This window comes from Lissotriton vulgaris, chromosome 4_1 (assembly GCF_964263255.1).
Source record: "Lissotriton vulgaris chromosome 4_1, aLisVul1.2, whole genome shotgun sequence".
NCBI lineage: Eukaryota > Metazoa > Chordata > Amphibia > Caudata > Salamandridae > Lissotriton > Lissotriton vulgaris.
The window spans coordinates 1,550,023,361-1,550,050,819 of record NC_141691.1 but is presented as its reverse complement, the minus strand read 5'-3'; the positions used below and the strand labels follow the sequence as shown (position 1 = coordinate 1,550,050,819).

Below are 27,459 nucleotides of genomic sequence, written 5' to 3'. Positions count from 1 at the left end.
TGAATCTTTAACATGCTGTAGTGACAATTAAACTACATACTTCACATACAACGCCTGTCTGTGTCTCCTTACTTACTTAGAAATATCGACGTGTGATCTCTGTCCATCTCAATCTCCCATCTGTTGCTGCTGCTCCTGTTGCATGGGGCTCTGCCTGTTATTTGTCATCATCAATATCCTCGTGATGTGTGAGCTCCACATCTGTGCCTTCCTTGGTGGCAAGATTGTGCAACATGGCACAGGTTGCTATCATCTTGCAGCACAGGATGGGAGTATACTGCCGTGCACCTCCACTCTTGTGGGGGCAGCGGAACCTGCTCTTGAGAAGTCCAAATGTGCGCTCCACTACGTTGCGAGTAGACCTGTGAGCCACATTATAACGCCTCTCACTCCTGGTAGTTGGATTGAGGTAGGGTGTGAGCACAAGGGACCGCCGGGCTTATGCACTATCGCCTAGGTTGAAATGAAAGGCCCATTAGTTTTAGTTACATACTCATGATACATTCATCTGCTATGACTATCAGGGTGTGTCACAGTTATTTACCTAGCAGGTATCCATCCCCAAACTCTCCAGCAACAAGGCGTGTGTATATCCCACTGTTCTGGAATATGTACGAGTCGTGGGTACTCCCAGGGAATTTAGACACAATGTCTGTAATGATGTTGCCAGCATTGCATATCACCTGCACATTGATGGAGTGCGTTGACTTACGGTTCCTGTACATGTGTTCAGTGGCTGCAGGTGGACAGAGTGGAATGTGGGTGCCATCTATGCAGCCTATCACGTGAGGGAAGTGTGCCAGTTGATATAAATCAGTTTTGGTCTTGGCAAGTTCTGCAGGTGTGTCAGGGAATCGGATGTAATGATGCATTCTCTGCATCATGGCCTCTGGGACACACCACCAACTGCAGCTATGACACTCTGGTAGCTCCCAGAGGCAAGCAGGTGTAGGCTACACAGCACCTGCACATGGGGTGGGATGGCTGCCGCACTTGGTGTTGGGTGGTTCAGGTGTGGGTGGAGGTCCCCAATCAAGTCCAGGATGGTTCTGGGGTGTAGCCTGTACCTCTGCAGTATCTCTGGCTCAGTCAGTTGGAAGAGCGCTATCCTCTGCCTGTAGACCTGCTCCTACCTTCTCCATACCCTCTCTCCTGCTGCCTGTAGCCGTAGCCACCTTGCTATGACGTAGAATGCCGCCATTCTGGTTGCAATGTTGCATTTTGGGACCTTCTTTTATATCCTGCACCTGGTTACCACCTGCTTTCAATCCATGGTAAATACCGACTCTTAAATACCGAATTTCATGGAATTCGGTATTTTTTTGGGTTTCCTACATCCCGATGGACATTTTTGACCATTTCTTATTTACCGGTTCGGTAAATAAGAACTCAGTAAATACCGATTCAGTAAATACCGATTCGGTAGATTACCGACTCTTATTTACCCGTTCAGAATTTTTTTGCCTCCTACATCTCAAATTCCAAATACCGGTCGGTATTCGGCCATTACCGACCGGTATTTGGCTACCTACATCTGGCCCTAAATGTTTTGTTTTCTCAGTACTGTTACTTCCAGTTGGTTCTTCTGTGGTAATGACAAGATATAATTCTTCCACTAGCATAGACTGTCTCCATTGTTTCATCTGCTTATCTCAAGTTTCTTTTGGAAATCTGGGATAAAATCTGCAAAAATTTCTATCACCTCGAGATCTATCTCGCACAAAAGCCTTTATCTCCCACTCTTCTAAAGCTTCATACTGCAATAATCTTGGTCTGGGGTTTAATTCATTCATGCAAGTTCATAAATTGGGTAATATTCTACCATTAAATGTACCATGTTCTGGAAATACTAATATACCATCTTCCTTTGTGTACTCTATCCAATTTTTTAACCATACACAACTGTGGTAGCCTCTTTCTATCGTCATATATGATGAAGGCATTTTTGGTGGTGGAATAATAATTATTTCTCTCGTGGTCTATCTTTTTTAAGTAATACTTGATTTTCTGCATAAAAGTCATCTTCCTCTTTTCTCCGTACATGTTATATGGTCTTTCTCTAATACTTTGTTATCGGGCAAAACCGAAATATTTTTCTATCTGGACGATTTCCTAGGATTGCTGGATCTAAATGCCACATACAAATACCGCTAAATTTAAAGAAAAGACAATTTCTTTCACAACGAGTAAAACTTTTTCCGTCTACTTTGCATGCATTACGAGTTAAACAACCTTCCGCTTACTCTTCACTCAAGCAAAAAAGAACCTTTTACTCCTTCAGACTTACCCTTTCAGGGTGATATAAGACGAAAGTTTCACCACTGAACTCCTTTGCTGTCGATCACTCTCACTTTTATACAAGAAAATAATCCTTAACGAGTGCGTCAAGTTTTGCCTTACTTTTCCGCACTTACTTCATCAAGGCAAGTAACCTCACTGCAGTGTGGCTTCCATTTACCACCCGCTATTCAATATCCCCGGGGATCTCAAGACAAACGAATAACAATAAAAACGGGTTTTGGTTAATACATAAAATCAATTAATAATCAATATGCAACTAACTACCTATCTTTAACTAAACCCTAACCGTCGCTGTGCTACCAGAATAAATACTGATGGTGTGCGGGATTACCAGCTCAATTAATCATACTCACCTGGGCCCATAAACATTCACACCTTTGAACCTGTAATCCGGCTTCTACTTACTGCCTATCAGGATTTTTATTTACCGAGGAATTATACCTGTACATCATGACTTACCAAACCTTTGTCACCTATGCTATAAGTCCTAGGGATCGAAAAGGGAGTAAGCATACTAGGTAGCAATTTAAAAATGTACCTTTCCTGTAATTACCCGAGACTCGGGAGAAGTTTAAGCACTTTATCTATGCAAAATTTTGATGAGTCAGGGGCCAGAACAGAGTGACCAGAAATTTTACAAGTAAGAATATAATTAATAAGACATAGAGTCTGTAGGAAATTATAGTAACACCATTAGACATTGGTACATGGGAAGGGTGAGAAATGGAAATAGCCCAAGGACATACCACATGAATTATATTTACCTAGAATGGTGTGAGGGCCAATGCTGGCCATGGGCTGGGACAAAGAAAGACTCCCAACTAATCAGGTGCCAATGGGACAGGACAGGTGCAGATCAGGACAGGTAACCTCCACAGCTTCACACCCCTCTCCACGGCAATTTGGTACCCCGACTGGGTAATCATTACTTCTCCCTCAGCACACCTCGATTATTCTGACAGAGTGCTCCGCCAGCACCTCTGCTCTCGATTCTCCTTCAGCATACGTTGGGTCAGTGACAGTTCTGTGACAAGTCGGAAAAATCATCTATCTTAGGCTACCTTAGTTTACCCTGTGTTCCCTTCATTTGATTGGTCAGCAAGACGAGGAGAGGTCATCACACCATACTAAGATGAGATCATTTCAATTCAATATAGTTTATCAATGTTCCCGCCCATAATTTATTTTCCCATGTTTTTATTCCACCCATCAATATATTTAATTTTATTATACAACGTTTAATAAAGTTGCAAATTGTCTTTCTTTCCCAGGTTATGGGTTGTGGTTGCCAGGCTCGTTGCCGGAAAGACAGTCACTGGCAGCAGTTCAATGTCACTGCTCGAGGTCTCTCAGAGTTCTTAGCACATGCGCAGAGCGGATTCAATATGGCTGTTCATGTCACCCTCAGGCCCAAATATGAGCTATTAATGAAGTCAAGGAGAGACACATTAGACTACAAAAATAAATGAATGCACTGTATACCACTTATCTCTACTCTAACCCCATTACTTTCTTTTAACTATAGCATTAGTAGTTAAGCTAAACACACAAGTGTTAATACAAGCAAGAGCATGTGAATTAGTATGTGACAGCATGAAGCAGCCATCTTGGCACTAGTGCGCAGATGCAAGGAATTCCCATCAGAAGCGAAAGACGTCACACCACGTTGCTGTAGCGGACGCATGCGCAGAAAGTTTCCTGCGTTTCCGGCGGTCATTTTAGGACACTCAGGTTACTGTTAGTAAAAGCACATAGACAAGCTTCCCCATCTTACTAGAAATGGCGTGTAATGTAATTTTAGTAAAACAAAACATGTTGATTAATTAGTTACATGTTATTTCGAGAGGATTGAGTTTAAGCAAGTTTCTGTACGTATGAAACCTTGTTCCATCAAGGGTAGAGATCTCATTGATCTAAAAATGTCTGATAATAGAGCTGCTGAGAAACCAAAACAAAACTATATAAAGAGATGCTGTAGAATGTGTATATGTAGCATATTTTTAGTACTTATAGTGTGGTTAGGATTGACAATACTGCTCTGTGAGTGTGTAGACCCGCACACCCGATTGATCAATGAATAAACTACAGATTCTTAAACACTTTTGCAACAATATTACTAAGTTGGCGTGCTGTCTCACTGAGGGGTACAGCCCGGACCCCTTTGCTATAAATCACTCTGTCAAGGCCTGCGATCATAATGAGATTTTTATCATTATTAATCGAATTAAATGTGGTTTTGAGTTTAAAACCATGAATTTATATTAACTCAGTGAATAATTAGTTTCATCCTTATTTGTTTTCTTTAGTGATTTGAATCTACTACTTACCTTTTTTAAGAATCAACACATCTGTGAATTCGAGATTTTATAACATCTGTGAATTCGAGATTTTATAACATGACGTGTAATGGTTCCTGACCGATAGAAACTTGAAGTAAGTGGTTATAGAAGTTGTCTGTATAGGCTGATTACTCATCTTTGAACCAGTCTTACAACCTGGAATTTTTTCCATCCCTTATAGATTACTTTATTATCAAATTGAACTGGATAAAATCCAATATCCATTGAGGGTCTGGATACCTGTTAGTGTCCGATTAGTAAGTATTCTTGGTCACATCGAGCACATGAAGTACACTATCTTTATAGACTTAATATGTAGAAAAGTCTGGCTTGTCCACGAAATGGGAGCATATGAATAATCCAAAATGTTACATTTTGAGTCCTGTTGTTGTCATATGATTAGAATCTTGTTTTGGGTGATAATTGATTTGTGTTAAAATGTGAACTATGTTTAAAATCATGTTGGATAAAATGTATATTGGTAATAAATAGATTTCTTTTAACCTATTTTTAATTCAGGTCATTAGTGGCTACTCCTGAAGAAGGCGCTGGTCCGCCGAAACGCGCGTCGAATTTATCTTTTTTGCCACTGTTTTTTTAAATTTTATTTTACTGTTATTGTGTCCTTGATATGATGTATTGATCAGTCTGACATTGTATGTTGATACAATTTTTTAAAAATATGCATTTTATGATGAGTTTGATACTGTGACAATAAAATTTTGGACTGAACTTTTTGGATTTTTTAAGTCTCCTAGCTAGTATTATCTAGACAAGCCTCGAAATAATTGCCTAGGTTGTTATTTTCCAGTTATGAATTTTCCCTGCCCTAGGAATTGTATAAACTATTTTTCAGGGGGTCCTTGTTGCATACATTAAAAGACCTGGGATCACCCAGGTCTGTGAGATGCTCTGTCTAGTCCCTAAGGTTTCAATTTTTTCACATTAACTTTAACAGGTATGTTAATCAAACTATTCTTAATATGTACATGAAAACAAATAATATAATATCATTGTTCTTCAACCAAGAAAATTGTATTCAAAGCACTTCTTGTATTCAGTACAAGTTAAACAGAAATTTGAATAATAGTATCATCCAGTTACCAATTCACTATTTTACATGACAGCAGTGCAAAGGAACATGAGCCATGAGGCTCATCAATATAAAGAGGCCTGGTTCGCGTCTGATTGCTGTCAACACATTTAATATAATATGGAGATTTGAATAGTTCTAGGGGAAGGAGGAGTACCTCTGTAGGAACTATGGAAACTTTGTCTATCAAGAGAGAGTCAGGTATTATATCCCTAATTTATAGGTGCACCAAGAAGACCCAAAACTCAATAAGAGGTTGGACATTTTGACCATGGAGTTGTTCTGCTGTGGGTTAAGGAGTGGGGTTGAGGGGAGCTGAACATTTTCAATCTGGGCTAATTTTGGACGTGTTTTATGATGATCTTTTTAGATGCACTTTTAGAAGTGCCATTCAGTTTTCCTAACTGGCTCCAAGTTAGTACAATAAAATGTGACAAACATTAAGTCGCCAAACAAATGTCAGCATACTTGGAATTACTTTAAATGTAAACTGACATTCAATTAATAAACACTCTTGATTAGAGCAGACAATTCTGTATGCGAAACAAAGCCTACCCATAGCAGGTCTGGCTAAACCAAACAAAGTTGTCATTATATACAAGTCACAATTCTGAGAATCAAGTGGAATTTGAAAGGAGATTATTACTATTAAATATGGAAATCAAGGGTAGGCAGCTGTTGTTAGTGAACCTATATGTCCCCAATGCAGCACTGGATAAATGTGTAGCTGATCTCTTCACTGACATAGTGTTATATTTTGTGTTTTGCTTTGCATGCCCAGACGTGGGTCCCTTGGTCACTTTGACACTGGATTCAAGCTAGCTTGGCTGATGAGGGCTGTTAGCTCGATACCGGTTCCAGGATGCTATTTTCCGGTCCAGGGAAGACATGGCTTGGTAGTTCAGACTGGACTGTTCCCATGAGGCACAGGGTCAAGACTGATTTGCATATAGCTGTGTCTGAACTGGGGTGGCAAAGTGAGCTGAAGAACGATGATGCTTGGATGCCCCCTTATGACAAGAAGTATGTCCATTAAGCAGTAGCTTGTCTCCTTTCTGGTGAAGAATTGGCTTGGTAGTTTAGTCTGCCCTGTTCCCATGATGCACTGGGCCAGGGACAGACTGATTTGCATATAGCCAGGTTCTGAGCTGGGATGGGGCAGTGAGATAAATAACGGTGATGGATCAAGCCCTGATCTTTGGACTGGGTAAGAGTGGTCTGTTTAACTCAGACACTCTGTTCATCACCACCCCCTTTTTGTAAATCGTTTTTGGCCACTATAGGTGTGGCAGGGTATACTCAGACATGAGTCCCTTTCTCACTGCTCCATCAGGATTCAAGCAAGCCGGGCCGAAGAAGGCTGAAATGCCAGAAACCGGTCCCCGGTAGCTTGTCTCCTTTCTGGTGAAGAATTGGCTTGGTAGTTTAGTCTGCCCTGTTCCCATGATGCACTGGGCCAGGGACAGACTGATTTGCATATAGCCAGGTTCTGAGCTGGGATGGGGCAGTGAGATAAATAACGGTGATGGATCAAGCCCTGATCTTTGGACTGGGTAAGAGTGGTCTGTTTAACTCAGACACTCTGTTCATCACCACCCCCCTTTTTGTAAATCATTAAGCAGTATCAGCATTTTGCATATGCCACGAATCACCTCTAGTGTGCCAGTGCCAACATTTTGCCTCAGGTACCCATTATACTAAGAATTACCTCCCATGTACAAGTGCACCCTTTAGCTGCAGGAGTCTCTTATGCCTAGAATTATTTCCAATATTTCAGCAATAACATTTTACTATGGGTTTCCCTTATTCCAAGAATTATACCCAGTTTGCCATCTCTAGTTTTTGCCATGGGTGTGCTATATACTAAGAATTGCATCTAATCCACCAGCATTTTGAATAGGTGTCTCTTAAGCCAAAAAGTACCTCCAGATTCATATGTGTTGCATATTCAGATACACACTGTTACTCATGCTCACTTACATTCACTCACTTACTCTTAATCTCAAGCAAACTCTCTCTCACTCCTTTACTCTCTCTCGCACTGACATTCCCTCTTTCTCACTCACGTTCCCTCTTACTCTCAGTCACTCTCACTTACTCTCCTATATGTGTAAACTAGGATCTATCTGTACATTACACCAAATAATGCTACTTTTGAGTTCTTTAAAAGTGTGTGCTTCCAGGGCCACTAGACTATAGAGACTAGTTCAACCTTCAAGGTAAAGATAACAACAACAGTTTAGGTGTACTTTGAGAAGTAAGGCACACATTTTAGAAAGGTAGCCAAGTTGTGAAAACATGGCAATCTCCTCTCATGAAAGATTCATGTCACACTTTTAGGTAGGGCCTACTGTCGTCGACAGACCTGTTGTGGAGAATACCAAAACCTACAGGAGGCCCACAGCTGATCATAGTTTAGCTTTCTTATCAATCTAATATATTTGCTTCTTATGCAATAGTTTTCCTTCCTCCTCTTGTGATTCTCCCTCCCACGGACCATTGCTTCTTTACATTCATTTTTATTGAGGGGATTTGTATCCTTCCACAGCTTGACATTGAGGAACTATTTTTTCCTCAGGGCTCCCCATGGGAGTGCATGCGTGTTCATGCTCTATCCCACACATCTCTTCCACCCATGCTCTCTGTGTTACTCCACCTCTCCTTTCCCGTTTGTTATGTAAATGGACAGCAACAGCTACTCCCCAGTGTTTGACTTAAAGCTTTATGAAGCTGGTTTAGGTGTATCCCCTGTATTCTCAACAAGTTGCATTTATTATACTGGGGAGGTGCAGGGTGCTGCACTCCACCTCTGCTAGAGAGGTTGCTTTTCCCATAGCCTCATAAATCATCTCACTGGGCTGCTGCATAGCACCAAATGGTCTGAGAATTTATTCCAGTTCGGAGCCATGTGGAAAGTAAATTAGGCTTGCGAAACTTTTTTTCTTTAAAGATGGACACTTCCTGAACCACAGGCTCAGACAGCTGTTATGTTCTGTTAAGTACCGGCAACTAGCCCTCAGTGTTCTTTTTTTAAGGTGTATCAAGTGCAAAAGACCATATTAATATGTTCTGAATTTCCAGGGTGAACAGTATTTGAAAAATAAAACACATTGTTTATAAACAATGATGCATTCAACCTAGATCTGTGACTTGGGGTGAATGTCTGAAATGTTTCAGCGCTCCATCCATCATCTCCTTGTGTTTGCTTTGTTCGCCCTAAGTTGGCAGGATATACTCAGACATGGGTCCCTTGCTCACTTTGCCACTGTATTCAAGCTATCTTGGCTGATCAGGGCTGTTAGCCTGAAACTGGTCCCAGGATGCTTGTTTCCAGTCCAGGGAAGACATGCCCCCTTATGGCAAGAAGTATGTCCTGTAAGCAGTGCCAGGTTTTCAGGTTTCAGGTTTTAAAGTCTTTATTTCGATTTTTTTAGATCATAAAAGACAATTAAAAACACAATAGAAATTAAACATACATAATAATATAATATATACAATTGAAAAAAATGTGATTAAAAAAACCCCCTCAATTTTACAATTTCATATATTTCATAGCGTTACAATACTAATATCAGAATTAAACAATATGATAAAGACCTAATACAGATCAAACCTGTTTAGAAATTTAAAATACAAGGAAAAAATCAGGAAACAAGTTCAAAGTGCCTGCAGGTATCTTAATCTAATCACCCATGACTACCCCAGGAATTTGGCAACGGCCACAACTACCACCTCTGAGGTATTAGTTCGAAGCGTCCAAATAGCTTCTGCGCTTCCTCTGATTTTAAGATGGCGGCAAATAGGCCCTAACCACCTACCATGCATTCAACCTAGATCTGTGACTGGGGGTGAATGTCTGAAATGTTTTAGCGCTCCATCCATCATCTCCTTGTGTTTGCTTTGTTCGCCCTAAGTTGGCAGGATATACTCAGACATGGGTCCCTTGCTCACTTTGCCACTGTATTCAAGCTATCTTGGCTGATCAGGGCTGTTAGCCTGAAACTGGTCCCAGGATGCTTGTTTCCAGTCCAGGGAAGACATGCCCCCTTATGGCAAGAAGTATGTCCTGTAAGCAGTGTCAGTATTTTGAGTGTCTGAAAAGTTTCAGCGCTCCGTCCATCATCTCCTTGTTTGCTTACTTTGCATGTTCCCTGATGCTCTCTCTAGTCCTTGCTGTCCAGCCAATATGAATGTGCTGTGTGGAATGTTGGAGTGCATGGTGATGCAATGGGATGCTTTGATGCATGGTTCTTGTATAAAGTACAAATCATCACATTAACATTTACATAGTGAAAATCAAGACTCTCCCAGTGATCAGATACACAAACATAAGACATTGGAACCACAAATAATCAAAATGTCTCAAACATGTTTTGTTCAGTGTATCCTTATCTCTTCTTTATATATTCCAAGGATAGCTGACATAGGACCTAATGTAATGTCGTTGACGTTTCGACCCTGTGTTATTCACTATCATGTCATCATGGCGGGTCTTCCTCAGCACTTAAACAGACCAAAGGGCAGCCTTAAATGTATTCAAAGAAAGACACATATAGAATATCCAAAGTGGTATCCATTAGTTATGTAACATGCCATCCCAGACCCCAGGGCTTCACTCGATGTGGGTATGGGTTTATTATTACCCTCCTTAAATTGTAGTCCTCTTGACTGAATCGTGGCTTCATTTAAAATTTACAGCAGCAGCTCCTGTCTTGTCTCATGTTTGTGTATGTGATCACCGGGAGATTTGTGATTTTCACTATGTGTATGTTAATGCAATGTATTTTTCTTTATGTTCTCTGGACAGCCGTTGAAAGGAGAAATATGAAAAGAGATAGATATACATGTTTTGATATATGAAAAATACTATATTTAAAATAGGTTAATGGTTGTGTGGTGTCAGTGGTTTTTGGGAATCATTTTTCTTTAAAGATTTGTGTTTTTTGAGTAAGAGAAATTTCACACACGTTTGAGGCATCATTTATAGGCCCTTTTAGTATTTAATATTTAATGAAAAACAGTATTTTACAATTCCCCTTGAGGAGATTCTGTTCACTCGACCGACCTGTTTGTAGCTCATAACTGCACACCCAGGTTCTGAGGGACACAGGGTAACCCTATTATATTTAATGGGATGTGCAGGTGCTAGCATGTGCTGTGGACTGTTTGTGTGATCAATCAGGTTGGCACCTATGGATTTACTGCTTTGATTTTGAGGGATCTTGTTTCGGTGAGTTTCAGCAAATTTGTTTGTTTTGGGACTTGTGTTCCTGTTGCAGTTGGTGTGCCAGTTGAAAGGCTCGCGTGCACCTGCCCACACCCACCACGCACTGAGGGGCCTTCTCGCCATTGGTTTAATGAGTGACGCATGTGCCGCAGCCTTGCCGTGGCTGTGGCATTTGAATGTGGCACGTATCCATAGAGATTCTGTGAGGGCTCCTTTGGGTTGCTTCCCAGGCTAGTGGTATGCACAGACGCTACCAGTGGAAGCCGTCAGGAGAGAATAATCTGGCTATGTTATGCGTGCTGGTGCATGCATTGAAGTAATGTGGCGCTTCACCGACTGTGACATCATGCCTATGGAGCAAGTCTAGTGTGAGACCCGTCTACGATATGCAGACTGTGCTGGGACTTCGGATGTGTGTGCGTGCACTACTATGGCAGGCACGTGGACCCTGTGGCTTCAGTTTTATTCCCCCATTAATGCGTGATGTCCGTTGTCATTTTAGAAAATAAAAACACAGACTGTTTCTTTGATTGCGCCGGTCTCCAATATCACCAGAAGAGATGACATCCTTTGGAGCCAACTGGTATTGACATGATCTGTTTTTGATCTGGCTTGTTGAGGCATTTTTAGGTTTCACTGAAGCCATCCCGTTAGGGATGCTTTGGCGAGATTAAAGTAAGGGCTTTCAAAAGTGCACCCAAAGTGGGGATCGGGTACAGTGCATGTGAGCACAACCACGCACATTTTGCACAGCTTCCATTTGCCACCAGACACTTTATGCACACCCCCTCACCCCCATATGCTCGCTCGCCAATGTCCCTCCCAAACTTCCTTTGATCTCTGCCGTGAGTTCTCACAGGCTCCTCTCCACCCCCTTCCGACCCTGAGGAAGCATCATTAAGGTAGGCCTCTGCCAGTGCCTGCATTTTTTCCCCTCCCCTTTTAACATGATTGCATGGATGACAGGTTTTCTCCATCGTGTCCTCCATTTCACTCCTACGCAGGAACCACTCGTTCTTTGGTTCAGTTCACCTGAGGCTCTACACTGCCTTTGCTTCATCTTTCACCATCTTTTCACTTTAGATACGGAGTTCAATTCTGACCCGTTTCTGGCCTCAACCACACAGTGTGTTGCCACACTACCATACAATTTTATCCAGTTTTTCGCATTTTCATGTTTAATGGTACTCGGTTTCCTTTTCCCTTTAGAGAGGCTGGTATTTGCATATGTTCATATCTACCAACATACGCATGCTGGACAGTCCCTTCACAAAGTCTCTCATTAGGTTTTATCCTCAGCTTGTCACAATCCCTCTTTTCTCTAGTTGTGACCGGGATTACTGAGAAGGCATGGCTTGGCAGTTCGGGCTGGACTGTTCCCATGAGGCACAGGGTCAGACTGATTTGCAAATAGCCGTGTCTGAACTGGGGTGGCAGAGTGGGCTAAAGAACGGTGATGGATTAAACCCAGATCTTTTGGCTGAGTTTGAGTGTTTGATTGGTTCAGATGCTCCGTCCATTACCACCCCCTTTTGTACCACATTATTATATGCTACATAATTACAATGCAACATACACTCCAAACAATACCACTCAGTGCCACATACTTACACACCACACAATTACACTCTATTGAATACAACATACACTCCTCATAATACCACTCAGTGCCACATAATTATATGCTACATATACACTGTGCTCAAGGCAACACACACTCCAAATACCACTCTGTGCCACATAATTACACGCCACATAATTACACTGCATTCAATTGAACATACACTCCAAACACCTCTCAGTGCCACATAATAATATGCTACATATTTACACTGCGCTCAACACAACATACACTCCAAATAAAACTCAGTGCCACATAATTACACGCCACATAATTACACTGCACTCAATGCAACATACATTCCAAATACCACTCAGTGCCACATAATTACACACCACAAAATTACACTGCACTCAATGCAACATACACTCCAAATACCCCTCAGTGCCACATAGTTACACGCCACATATTTACACTGCAATCATTGCAATATACACTCCAAAAAACACTCAGTGCCACATAATTACACACCACATAATTACACTGCGCTCAACGCAACATACACTCCAAATACCACTCAGTGCCACATAATTACTCGCCACATAATTACACTGCATTCAATTGAACATACACTACGAAAACCCCTCAGTGCCACATAATTGTATGCTACATATTTACACTGCGCTCAACACAACATACACTCCAAATACCACTCAGTGCCACATAATTACACGCCCAACAATTACACTGCACTCAAGGCAACACACACTCCAAATGCCACTCAGTACTACATAATTAAACACCACATAATTACACTGCACTCAATGCAACAAACACTCCAAATACCACTCAGAGCCACATAATTACACACCACATAATTACACTGCACTCAATGCAACATACACTCCAAATACCACTCAGAGCCACATAATTACCCGTCACATAATTACACTGCACTCAATGCAACATTCACTCCAAATACCACTCAGTGCCACATAATTACATGCCACATATTTACACTGCACTTAATGCAACGTACACTCCAAATACCACTCAGAGCCACATAATTACACGCCACATAATTACACTGCGCTCAACGCAACAAACACTCCAAATACCACTCAGTGCCACATAATTACATACCACATAATTACACTGCACTCAAAGCAACACACACTCCAAATACCACTCAGTGCCACATAATTACACGCCACACAATTACACTGCACTCAATGCAACATACACTCCAAATGCCACTCAGTGCTACATAATTAAACACCACATAATTACACTGCCCTCAATGCAACATACACTCCAAAATACCCCTCAGTGCCACATAGTTACACGCCACATAATTACACTGCAATCATTGCAACATACAATCCATAAAACACTCAGTGCCACATAATTACACGCCACATAATTACACTGCGCTCAACGCAACATACACTCCAAATACCACTCCGTGCCACATAATTACTCGCCACATAATTACACTGCATTCAATTGAACATACACTCCAAAAACCCCTCAGTGCCACATAATTGTATGCTACATATTTACACTGCGCTCAACACAACATACACTCCAAATACCACTCAGTGCCACGTAATTACACGACACATAATTACACTGCACTCAATGCAACATACACTCCAAATACCACTCAGTGCCACATAATTACACGCCACACAATTACACTGCACTGAATGCAACATACACTCCAAATGCCACTCAGTGCTACATAATTAAACACCATATAATTACACTGCGCTCAATGCAACATACACTCCAAATACCACTCAGTGCCACATAATTACACGCCACATAATTACACTGCACTCAATGCAACATACCCTCCAAATACCACTCAGTGCCACATAATTACCCATCACATAATTACACTGCACTCAATGCAACATTCACTCCAAATACCACTCAGTGCCACATAATTGCACGCCACATAATTACACTGCACTCAATGCAACGTACACTCCAAATACCACTCAGAACCACATAATTACACGCCACATAATTACACTGCGCTCAACGCAACAAACACTCCAAATACCACTCAGTGCCACATAATTACATGCCACATAATTACACTGCACTCAAAGCAGCATACACTCCAAATACCTCTCAGTGCCACATAATTACATGCCACACAATTACACTGCACTCAATGCAACATACACTCCAAATGCCACTCAGTGCTACATAATTAAACACCACATAATTACACTGCACTCAATGCAACATACACTCCAAATACCACTCAGTGCCACATAATTACATGCCACATAATTACACTGCACTCAATTGAACATACACTCCAAATACCTCTCAGTGCCACATATTTATATGCTACATATTTACACTGCGCTCAACGCACCATACACTCCAAATACCACTCAGTGCCACATAATTACATGCCACACACTTACACTGCACTCAATGCAACATACACTCCAAATGCCACTCAGTGCTACATAATTAAACACCACATAATTACACTGCCCTCAATGCAACATACACTCCAAATACCACTCAGTACCACATAACTACACGCCACATAATTACACTGCACTCCATGCAACATACACTTCAAATACCACTTAGTGCTACATAGTTACACGCCACATAATTACACTGCGCTCAATGCAACATACACTCCAAATACAATGCAGTGCCGCATAATTACATGCCACATAATTACACTGCACTCAATGCGCCATACACTCCAAATACCACTCAGTGCCACATAATTACACGCCACATATTTACACTGCACTCAATGCAACATACACTCCAAATACCACTCAGTGCCACATAATTACACACCACAAAATTACACTGCACTCAATGCAACATACACTCCAAATACCACTCAGTACCACATAGTTACACGCCACATAATAACACTGCCCTCAATGCAACATACACTCCAAATACCCCTCAGTGCCACATAGTTACACGCCACATAATTACACTGCACTCAATGCAACATACACTCCAAATACCACTCAGTGCCACATAATTACCCATCACATCATTACACTGCACTCAATGCAACATACACTCCAAATACCACTCAGTGCCACATAATTACACGCCACATAATTACACTGCACTCAATGCAATGTACACTCCAAATACCACTCAGAGCCACATAATTACACGCCACATAATTACACTGCGTTCAACGCAACATACACTCCAAATACCACTCAGTGCCACATAATTACATGCCACATAATTACACTGCACTCACTGCAACATACACTCCAAATACCACTCAGTACCACATAACTACACGCCACATAATTACACTGCACTCCATGCAACATATACTCCAAATACCACTCAGTGCCACATAGTTACACGCCACATAATTACACTGCACTCAATGCAAGATACACTCCAAATACAACTCAGTGCCACATAATTACATGCCTCATAAATACACTGCACTCAATGCAACATACACTCCAAATACCACTCAGTGCCACATAGTTACACACCACATAATTACACTGCACTCAATGCAACATACACTCCAAATACAACTCAGTGCCACATAATTACACGCCACATAATTACACTGCACTCAATGCAACATACACTCCAAATACCACTCAGTGCCACATAGTTACACACCACATAATTACTCTGCCCTCAATGCAACATACACTCCAAATACAACTCAGTGCCTCATAGTTACACGTCACATAATTACACTGCAATCATTGCAACATACACTCCAAAAACCACTCAGTGCCACATAATTACATGCCACATAATTACACTCTACTGAATGCAACACACACTCCACACAATACCACTCAGTGCCACATAATTAAATGCTACATAATTACAATGCACTCAATGCAACACACACTCCACACAATACCACTCAGTGCCACATAATTATACGCTACATAATTACACTGCGCTCAACGCAACATACACTCCAAATACCAGTCAGTGCCACATAGTTACACACCACATAATTAAACTCTATCTATCTATCGCATCACCACAGCATCACTTAGCACCACCACAGCATCCCTCAGGGGCTCCACAACATCACTATGTGCTACAACAGCATCACTGAACGCCACAGCATCACTTGTCACCACCACAACCTCACTTAGTACCACCACAGCATCAATCTGTGCAACCATTCATCAACAACTCGTTCAAATATGTTCTCTCAATGTTTCAAACTTTATTACAAATCTCACATAAAGATGTTAATATTTCACTTCTGTTCTTGGATTTTCGTCACAATAAAATACACTGAACATAATCTTCACAAAAGGTAATTACAAAAGTTTAAGCTATTGCAATTATACATTACAATAACTTTTATTTAAGTATTAATTATTTAAAAAAAATAAAAGCAATTGTTATTTGTAATATCAATAATCTAAGTCACGTAAATACAACACATATTGCATTACAAATGCTATAGGTGTCACATTTGCGAAAGTTAAAAGTATTGGCATTGTAAATGACAAAGCTATTAATTTCGCTATTTTCAAAACCAACACATAAATAAAAAATGTGCCCTTTACAATACCAATAGCTCAAACTTTCCTAATGCGAGACCTATTGCATTGCAAATGCTTGTTGAGACTGTGAACTGCGTAAGCGTTTTCATCATGCTGTTTTTTTCGGGTGAGAGGTCGCTCCAAGGCAAAGGTATTTCTAGTGTATGGCAATTGTATTCAGTACCATGCCAAGTATTGCATTAGTGTTGTTCTTATTTTGCTGCAGTGTTTTTCTCTCCTATCATGCTTAATTAGTGTTGTCTGCCCAAGTGTTATTTACCATATTCAAGTATCGAGTGGCTGCTTGTGCAATACCTTAGTTCTTTTAATTTCAATTTGTGACTATATGGTTGTTGGTGGATGCTAACCTGGACAAAGTGTATATCAGTAGAACCCTAGTATAGGTGTTTGGGAGCGTGCAAGGTGTATGGCTTGAAAGCTATCTTTTCTACACTTTTCTAAAATTCCCTGAGAGTGGAAATTTGGGCATTTAAAGATACACAGTTTTACTTATTGGTGAAGCTTTCCTGTGCATAGGTATCTTTACTACGGTTTTTCTGTAATAGTTTATTTACAGAGTGTGCATCATTTCCCACAGTGCAAAAGTTTCCTACTATATTGATTTCCTGTTTAGTATGATGTCCTACTATTTCCTGTGGGAGGAATCGCCACAGATGCTACTAAGATATCTTTCTTTGAAGTATGAATGAGAAGGAGTAAGTCACCTATTAATCGCTGTACACTAGATACTTTGTATGAGGAATGACTGTGAGGGAGTAAGTCACCCTATGCATGCTGTACACTAGATGCTTTGTTGAGGCATGACTGTGAGGGAGTAAGTCATCCATTGCTTACTGTACACTCTATGCTTTGTTTGAGGGATGACTGTGAGAGAGTAGGTTACCCATTGCTTGCTGTACACTAGATGTTTGTTTGAGGTATGACAGTGAGGGAGTAAGTCAACCAATGCTTGCTGTACACTAGTTGCTTTACTTTAGTGATGACTGTGAAGGTGTAAGTCATCCGTTCCTTATGTGTGAGTTTGAAAGAGCTTTGTTGTGTAATTGAGTTTGTGAGTGCATTGATGTTTTGTGTTACTGTGGGTTAGAGTGCAGTGCCACTTAATGGTTGAGTTTATGTGTTATGCCACATTTCTTGCTAGTCAGGCCAGATGGTGTGGTTTGTGGTGGTAACAGGAGCAGCATTTTTTGGTATGTGTCTTCATGAAATATGTGTGCGTTGTAGGTGTGTGGTTTGTGTCTGTATGATATGAGTTACATGAGAGTTTTGGGGTGCGTGTGGATGGGATATATGTATATATATATATATATATATATATGTATATTACCTACTGGCGGTCGCCAGTAGGTATATATAGTTAGGATTTTTTCTCTATGGAACTTTTGGAAATTCTATGTCTAATAACTTTGGCGTTTGTGGACGGAATCGGCTGAAATTTTCAGGAAAATGGCACATTTTGTTTCTGAGCAGCCCCTGAAAATTTTGGGGGGGTTAGTCAAGGGGGGGCCGAGAAAAAAGGGGGGTCCCAAAACGCGTTTTTCCCATGTTAATTTCCATAGGGCGTTTGGCCTCACTTTTAGCTCGAACGGCTGAATGGATTTGCACGAAACTTGGCAAAATTGTAGGGACTGTTAGCCCAATGTGCCTTTGCTGGGTCTCAATATATGTGCTACAGTGGATTTTGAGAAATTAACGTTTTAAAAAATTTATATATCTGTGACAGCGTCCCAGATAGCGCTCCAGATCGCGTACTTTTCGCGTCACGGAGCTTTGCGAAGCGATGCTGATTGGCTCTCCGGTGTCTGTCAACATTCTAAACAGTCCGGAGCGGCCGCCATCTTGTCACTCGGTAGGATCGAGAGACAGGAAGAGGTGAAAAACGAAGGGGGAATTTAATGAAAGGGGGCAAGGTAGACCCCTCTTGACCCCCTAGGAATGATGTTGCGGTTATTAAAGGGTCCCGTGGGGAAAATTAAAAAAATTTGATTTTTCACGGTAGAAGCGCTTCTCGGTTCGCAAATTAACGGCTGAATGGATTTGCACGAAACTTGGCAAAATTATAGGGATTGTTAATCCGATGTGGCTTTGCTGGGTCTCAATATATGTGCTCGAGTGGATTTTGAGAAATTAACGTTTAAAAAACAGGTATATCTGTGACAGCGTCCCAGATAGCGCTCCAGATCGCGTACTTTTCGCGTAATGGAGCTTTGCGTAGCGAAGCTGATTGGCTCTCCGGTGTCAACATTCTAAACAGTCCGGTGCGGCCGCCATCTTGTCTGTCGGTAGGATCGAGAGACAAGAGGAGGAGAAAAACGAAGGGGGAATGTAATAAAAGGGGGCTAGGTAGACCTCTCTTGACCCCCTAGGAATGATGTTGGGGTTATTAAAGGGTCCCGTGGGGCAAATAATAAAAATTTGATTTTTCGCGGTAGAAGCGCTTCTCGGTTCGCAAACTGGTAGCGAAACGTGAATTCGCCATTTTGTGTTTCGATTTCATTAAATTACTAGGTATAAGGGGGTACGGGAGACGTATCCTGACCCCTTTTGTTTTCTGAGGGTGGCTGAGGAGGCTCATATATGTTGATACATGTCTTCCAGCGGCTGTGCGTGAGCGTTTTTTTTTTGTTGCGTGACGTCTGTTAACGTTCGATTCGATGGAAATCAGGAAGTGTTGACCGCCATTTTGTCACTGCGAGTAAATATTTTGTTTTAAATAATTGTTATAAATTAATCCTTATTGATAAACATTGTCTGCGCCGTCTTGTCTTTTTTGCAATGCCACACTTTTGTTGAGCACGGCAGCCATTTTAGATGCCTTGACCAGACCCACTCTCTGCACGCCGCCGATCCTCAGCATGGCTCCTCACTCTCGCAAGCATCTCCCCCACGCACTGCTCACCCCCGCTCTCTCTCTCATGCATGGGCCAGAAACCTCCTCCCATGTGCGTTGCTCTTCCCTGAGAATCACACCCTGTGCCCGCCCGACACCACCCTTTCACCCTATTCACTACCGCACCCTCTGACACTCCTCTTCCTCTGTGTCCGATTGTCCAGGCCGGTCCCAGGCTATCACCTAGCCCTGCAGATGTAGTTTATGGCCCCAGCTGTAGAGAATCACCCCTCTTCAAAGGAGTTACAGTAGATGAAGGCCCCCACCCGATGAGATCCGTCACACCACACGCGTTCCTACTATCTGATAACCATCCTGTATTGTGCTTGGGGAGGGGATTCTCACTGTGAGGGTGTGTGGGACCGAGCCTGAAGCGGAAGATTCCAGGGATGCCTCTTTGTACATCAAAGCTTTTACAATTATGTGTCACATTAAAAATATAAAGCACTCCAACAAAGTAGAATGAAAATAACACTTTAATAACTTATAAATATATAGAACGCAACAAAAACAGTAAATACATTTAAACATTTTTTTAAAAAAGAAGCAACAATGGTCAGTAGCTGTGTTTTGTGCGAATAGTCCCAAGGCAGCACAACGTGCTGAGTTCTGGACGGCACCCAGGTGATGTTACCTGGGTGCCGCACTGGTTTTTGGTATCCTACAATGCAGCTCCGAAAAACGGCGTGGGGCGTCCCGGGGGGTGTGCGGGGAGGCCTCGTCAGTAGCGGTCTGTTGTGCAAATGGTCCCAAGGCAGCAGAACGCGCTGAGATGTGGATGGCACCCAGGTGATGTCCAGTAAGTTGTCGCACCGGTTTTGGCATCCTACAATGCTGCTCCGAAAAACGGCGTGGGGCGCCCCGGGGGGGGGGGGGGGGGAGGCGGCGTGAACGGGTCTCCCCAGGTGGAGGCTCGTCGGCTGTACTGGGGCGCCCCTTTACCGTTTCAGTTGCCATTCCGCCCGCTTTTGCTACACTGTGCCTCATCCGCCATTCAGCTGTTTATCGCCCGCTCTTGCGGCTACAGCGTCTCGCTCACCATGTAGTTGAGTTGCGCCCACTCTTGCGGTGCAGCGATAGGCGGCTGCCACGGGACTCTTAAAATGGCGGACGGCTCTTCGGATTTGGGCCTGGTCCACTAACATGGCCCTGGGACACCTTGGAACTCGGACGTCCCCTGAGCCTTGAAGATTTTACAAAAGTCTTGGGGGCTCCCGACTCCTGCAGGCTTCCGGTGGGGAGCGGCTGCCATGATTGCTCGCGGAATGACCACGACGGAGCCACGAGATGGTGGTGCTCTCAGGCTGACGCCAGCTTTAGTCTGAAACATCTAGAAACAAGGTGGGGCTTTCATCGTTTTGGAAAAAAAAATGTTTTAATCCAATGAAAAGTGATATTTTTAGGCCATATGATCAAGCCTTCCATCATTAGGAAACCAAAAGTAAAATGAACCAATGAAAAGTTTTATAAAGAAGTCACATGACCTGTTATGCTTACGTTACGCGCTGCTATAAAAAGCGTAGAAAATCCGTTGGCACGTGAGGCGGCGTCAGTAGCGGACCGATGTGCGAATAGGCCGAAGGCAGCACAACGCGCCGAGATCCGGATGGCACCGAGGTGGTGTCCAGCAAGTTGCACTGGTGTGGCCATCCTACAATGCTGCACCGAAAGTCGGTGTGGGGTGCCTGGGGGGGGGGGGGGGGGGGGTGGCGCAAACTGGCCTCTCTCGCCTCCTCAGGTGGAGGCACCTGATGTGCAGTGCGGCGCCCCTTATCTTTTCACTCGCCGACCAGCAGAGTTGCGCCCGCACCTGCTGCTACAGTAGGCCGAAGGCAGCACAACGCGCCAAGATCCGGATGGCACCGAAGTGGTGTCCAGCAAATTGCCGCACTGGTGTGGCCATCCTACAATGCTGCGCCGAAATTCGGCGTGGGGCGCCCCGTTGGCCTGTGAGGTCGCGTCAGTCAGTGGGGGCTGTTTGAGAAAGCAATGTGATGCTGTGCGTCGCCCCCAAGATGGAGGTTCCTCGGCTGCAGTGGGGCGCTGCTTGGTGTTTCACTCGCTATCCAGCTGAGTTGCGTCCGCACTTGCGGCTACAGTAGGCCGGAGGAAGCACAACCCGCCGAGATCTGGATGGCGCCAAGGTGGTGTCTAGCAAGTTGCCGCACTGGTGTGGCCATCCTACAATGCTGCGCCGAAAGTTCCATGGTCCGGCGGAACTTTTTTCCTTTTCCTTTCTGCATCTTGTCCCACAATCCGTTTAACCTTTAGACACGACCAGGTCCCTGAATGTGTGCAGGGGGACGCTATTGATTGAATCAAAATGGCGGCTTCACACAAAGCTGACTCAAGCATTGCTGGTGATGCTATACAGACAAAAAATGTTTTTCAGTTTATACATTCTTCAGGATTTTTCCATCCAAGTCTGCTTGAGAGTTTGTAGAACAATGGCTTTAGATCTTGCCCTCCCCTCTTTTGACTGTTGGTCTTGTTGCCTATGTCTTCTGTTGTCATTTAACTGAACCTTTTTTGACTGCCGAAAGGGGTTCTGGTCCGACCGCTGGTTGGTGGAGATATTTTGACTATATCCTGGACCTGCCCGGCCTCGCCCAAAATGGCGCCGGTATAAATGGGACTCGTACCTCCTTGTTGTGTACTGGTTGTACAACCTTGATATCACGAGATACGTATGCAGTTTTGAAGCACATGGCGGGCGGGAATGAGAATTGATTGAATATTTCGACATCCCTATTGATATTAAGTTCTGATGTGTTATTGGTTACTGTACTATTGAAAGTTCGAATTAACGTCACCCATGGTACTTGCCCGCAAATGTATATCTAGATAATTTTATTGTAAGTGGCCCTGTCGTATTTTAATTACAAAATGTACGTCCACCGATTCCGCAACTGTTAGACACCTTAGTTCTTGCAACCTAATGGCCCGCTCGTTGCGTTCCTCTACAGTGTAAATGTCTCCTCATCATATACGATTCCAGTTTGCTCCGTGGCCGGCCCACGTGGTTATAGGCCCGTATTTGTATACTGACATTTTCACAATAAAGGTTTTTAAAACAAAACATGGTAGTAGTATTTACATTGGTAAAGTTTTTAATTTTAGTCACTGTTTTCGAATCAGTAAAAGGCAAGTGAAATAAAGCAGTCCAATTACATGACGGATAAAAGGTATAATACGCAGGAACGCAGTAAAGATAAATGGTCAAGGGCTGTTGTGTTTTTTACTCCTGCAACATAAAGTGATCGATAAGAATCTGATATTCGGGCGTATCGGCGACTAAGACAGCAGGCCAAGCATCTTTTGCTCAACGGCTCCGTCATGGGACGAAGAAACGCCCTTTTGCTAGAAAAAGGAATATATTTTACTTGCAGGACAGTTGTAAATTTTCCGGGAAAATACATTAGCCTGGAACATTATAACATATATGTTTAAGAAAAAATAATGTTCGAAAGCAAAAAAAAGCGTAATTTTTAGGTCATATGACCAAGCCTTTCATCATTAGTATAACAAAAGTAAAATGAACCAATGAAAAGTTTTATTAACAAGTCACATGACCTGTTATGCTTACGTTACGCGCTGCGCGCCTCGCCCCGGATCCCTTCCGGGAAGCTGCGCTTCGCGCACTGGAGTACTTCCGGGTGCGCTAACGCGGCGTGTCATATAACGCATTACGCGACAACGTAGGTCCAGAATATAGTCAAAATGTCTCCACCAACCAGCGGTCGGAACACAACCCCTTTCAGCAGTCTAAAAAGTTCTGTTAAATGACAGCAGAAGGGACAGGCAACAAGAACCATCAGTCAAAGAGGGGAGGGCAAGTTCTTCCCTACCGGGTCACGTTGGGGCGCTACCGGAACTGATCAAATTGGTAGTCTACAGTGTTTCTGGATGTTTCAGACTGAAGCTGGCGTTAGCATGAGAGCACCAACATCTCGTATCTCAGTCGTGGCCATTCCATGAGCAATCATGGCAGCCGCTCCCCACCAGAAGCCTGCGGGAGTCGGGGGCCCCCAAGACTTTTGTAGAATCTTCAAGGCTCAGTGGACGCTTTCGAGAATGGGGCCCAAGCCCTAGCAGACAAGCGTCCGAGTTCCAAGGTGTCCCATGGCCATTTTAGTGGACCACGCCCAAATCTGAAGAGGCGGCCACCATTTTGAGAGTCCTGTGGCAGCCGCCTATAGTTGCATCGCAAGAGCGGGAGCAACTCAACTACATGGTGAGCGAGACGCTGTAGTCGCAAGAGCGGGCAGTAAACAGCTGAATGGCGGAAGAGGCACAGTGTAGCAAAAGCGGGCGGAATGGCAACTGAAACGGTAAAGGGGCGCCCCACTACAGCGTGTCTTCAGGTCAAACGGATTGTGGGATAAGGTCCAGAATGGAAGAGTCATCAAAAGGCAAAAAGTTCAGCCGGACCCCGGGAGCCGGCCGCCTATGTCGGGGCGATCTTAGGCCACGCCAGGGCAACACGACTTGGGGAGGGGGCAGAAGTCAAGCGCACCCTCCCAGTCCGCGCCACCACACCGTATGTTGAAAATCTGAAGCCATCGTTCTACAAACTCTCAACCAGCCTTGGATGAAAAATCTTGAAGAATGTACAAACTGAAAACCAGTTTTTGTTTGCATAGCATCAGCAGCAACGCTTGCTATCAGAATGCATGAGTTTCATGCTCGATCGATTGAGCTAGCCGGATCAGGCAACAAAAAGTATAAAATAGTTATGTAAATAGTTATTTAATAAAATGTTTTACCCTGTTACTTTGCTGGTGTGTTGTATATATTTATAATATTTGCATAGAGTTTATCGTTATTTTGGGCGGGGTGGGTGGCGGAGCCGAGCTGTCTTGCAGCCATCATGGTGTGGAGCTCAGTTCATCTCACTAGTTTCGTATTTCTCATGAAGGGTTGTTCCTAATGTTTCTATTTTAGCGAGGTCAAAAAGAGATCCCATTAGTGGTCTACTGATTTTGCTCGATTATTTTTTTTTTAACACGATTTTTCACTATCTGCAAAGACTAAACAGAGTATTGCGGCTTTGTGCTTGTTAGTAAATAGAGAATGAACCAAAGAGAATAAATTCTAAAATAGTAAATGCTTGGATAACAATCAATCAAATGGAGAGACAAGCAGGCACGACGGATTACAACGGGGGCAAAGGCCTGCGTTAACTACCCTTCACTATCTGCAAAGAGAGAGTACTTCTAAGAGAAAAGAGGGGGGGGGCAGCGTTTAAAGCACATCAGCGTGCATAAACACGAAAATGTTTTTACCTATCACGTACTTGACATTTGACAGCTTTTGATATTTGCTATTAAAAAACCATTGAAATTCAATGAAAAAACCATAGGTTTTAGCCCATATATAGTTAGGGATTAGCATTTACAAAACCTTATTTTACTCGCATAAAACCATTGAAATTCGCATATATAGTTAGATGCGCTAACTATATATCGCGCACCCGCAATCCACTGCTGATGATGTCACATATTACATCATTCATGACATGCTCAGTGACATCACTGATGACATCACTGATGACATCTCAAATGACATCACTGATGACATCACTTATGACATCTCAAATGACATCACTGATGACAACATCCAGTGACCGTATGTTTCTGTAAAGTTAAAATATGTCTTACATATTGAAGAATGAGTGGATGTATAAGTGTCTGGATGAAGGATTTAGTAGGTGCATGACTGACTGTATGAGTGAGTGATTAAATGTGTCTCACTGAGTGAATGGGTTAGTGACTAAACTGTCTTAATTTGTGCATCATTATGTCTGTTGTTCTGTAAACTGCTGCATGTGTTGATCAGTAGCTATATGAGTAACTATATGGGTTATTGATTGGTTGCCCAAGTATTTGTATGGGAGACTGAGTGTGTGTGGGTGGCTGGGAGGTGTATGACTCTGTGCATAGATGTGTGAGCAGTTGATTCACTAGATGTATGGGTTCAAAAGTGCATGTGGAAACAGCTGTATGGGCGGTTAACTGTGTGCATGAGTGTATTGGTGAGTGAATGGATATCTCAGTGCTACATGTCAAAGTAAGTACATATGTAAAACACAGTACATGTGAGAGTTGACATATATAAATAACTGTGCATAAGAGCCAGTGAATGTGTGAGTGGCTGTATGGATCATTGTGAACTTGTATCAGGGATTGTATAAGAGAGTAAATATATGTTAGTATATGTTTGAATAAGTAAGGTGTGTATAACTGTATAGTAGAGGAAATGGAGGTGTGATTGATTCTTTGCATGACTGACTAGGTGTGTGAGTAACTCCATGGATGAGTGACAGTCTGTGAATGTCTGTTTACACTGAGTGTATCTAAGGTTATATTAGAGTCTGAAGAGGTTCATCGTATTATCACATGAATGATGTCATTAGTGATGTGCTCAGTAATGTCAAATGAGATGTCAAATGAGATGTCATCAGTGATGTCATTTGAGATGTCTTCAGTGATGTCATCAGTGATGTCATCAGTGATGTCATTTGAGATGTCATCAGTGATGTTACTGAGCATGTCATGAATGATGTAATATGTGACATCATCAGCAGTGGATTGCGGGTGCGCGATATATAGTTAGTGCATCTAACTATATATGCGAATTTCAATGGTTTTATGCGAGTAAAATAAGGTTTTGTAAATGCTAATCCCTAACTATATATGGGCTAAAACCTATGGTTTTTTCATTGAATATATATATATATATATATATATATATATATATATACATAATATGACGAATGCAAGATGGAAACAATGCATTTAAATAGGATCAAATGTTGCTAAATAAAGGACAGAAGATCACAACAAAACAGAACTACATCACCATTACAAATAGAAAGGGACAACAGATATACATGTATATATATATATATATATATATATATATATATATATATATATATATATATATATATATATATATATACACATACATAGCATTTGGAGGCGGAGTGTCAGGGGACTTAAGGGAAACTGACTTTTAAAATAAGACATTATTTTGGCAGCACTGCTCACCTTCACAATGGCACTTACAGCGCGAACTTGACAATGAGCTCCACACAAGACAGCTTTACATCTGATGTCTTGTGGGATTGGTAGTCCGTGATATCCGACTACGCAACCAAAACTTTGTTGTTAATTGGGGCCAGCTGCACTCCGATGTTTGGGGTGGAGCCAGGATGGTTTTAAATCGAAGGGCTGCCTCATTTTCATCTGCGAAGGCATCCGAAGAAGACTCACGTCGAAATGCATTATGCCGCAGTTATTGAGCAATAAAGCAACTTTCCCTACAATCCTCGCTGTGTCCTTCCTGGTTTCTTGTAAAGGAGTAACCTGTGGATATAATATATATATATATATATATATATATATATATATATATATATATATATATATATATATATCTGTTGTCCCTTTCTATTTTTAATGGTGAT

General features: G+C 42.4%; 1 pseudogene; it reads right to left on the bottom strand.

Moving 5' to 3' along the window:
• The window catches only part of LOC147724227 (uncharacterized), a 41,321-nt pseudogene that overhangs the window by 9,551 nt on the left and 4,311 nt on the right, over positions 1 to 27,459 (bottom strand).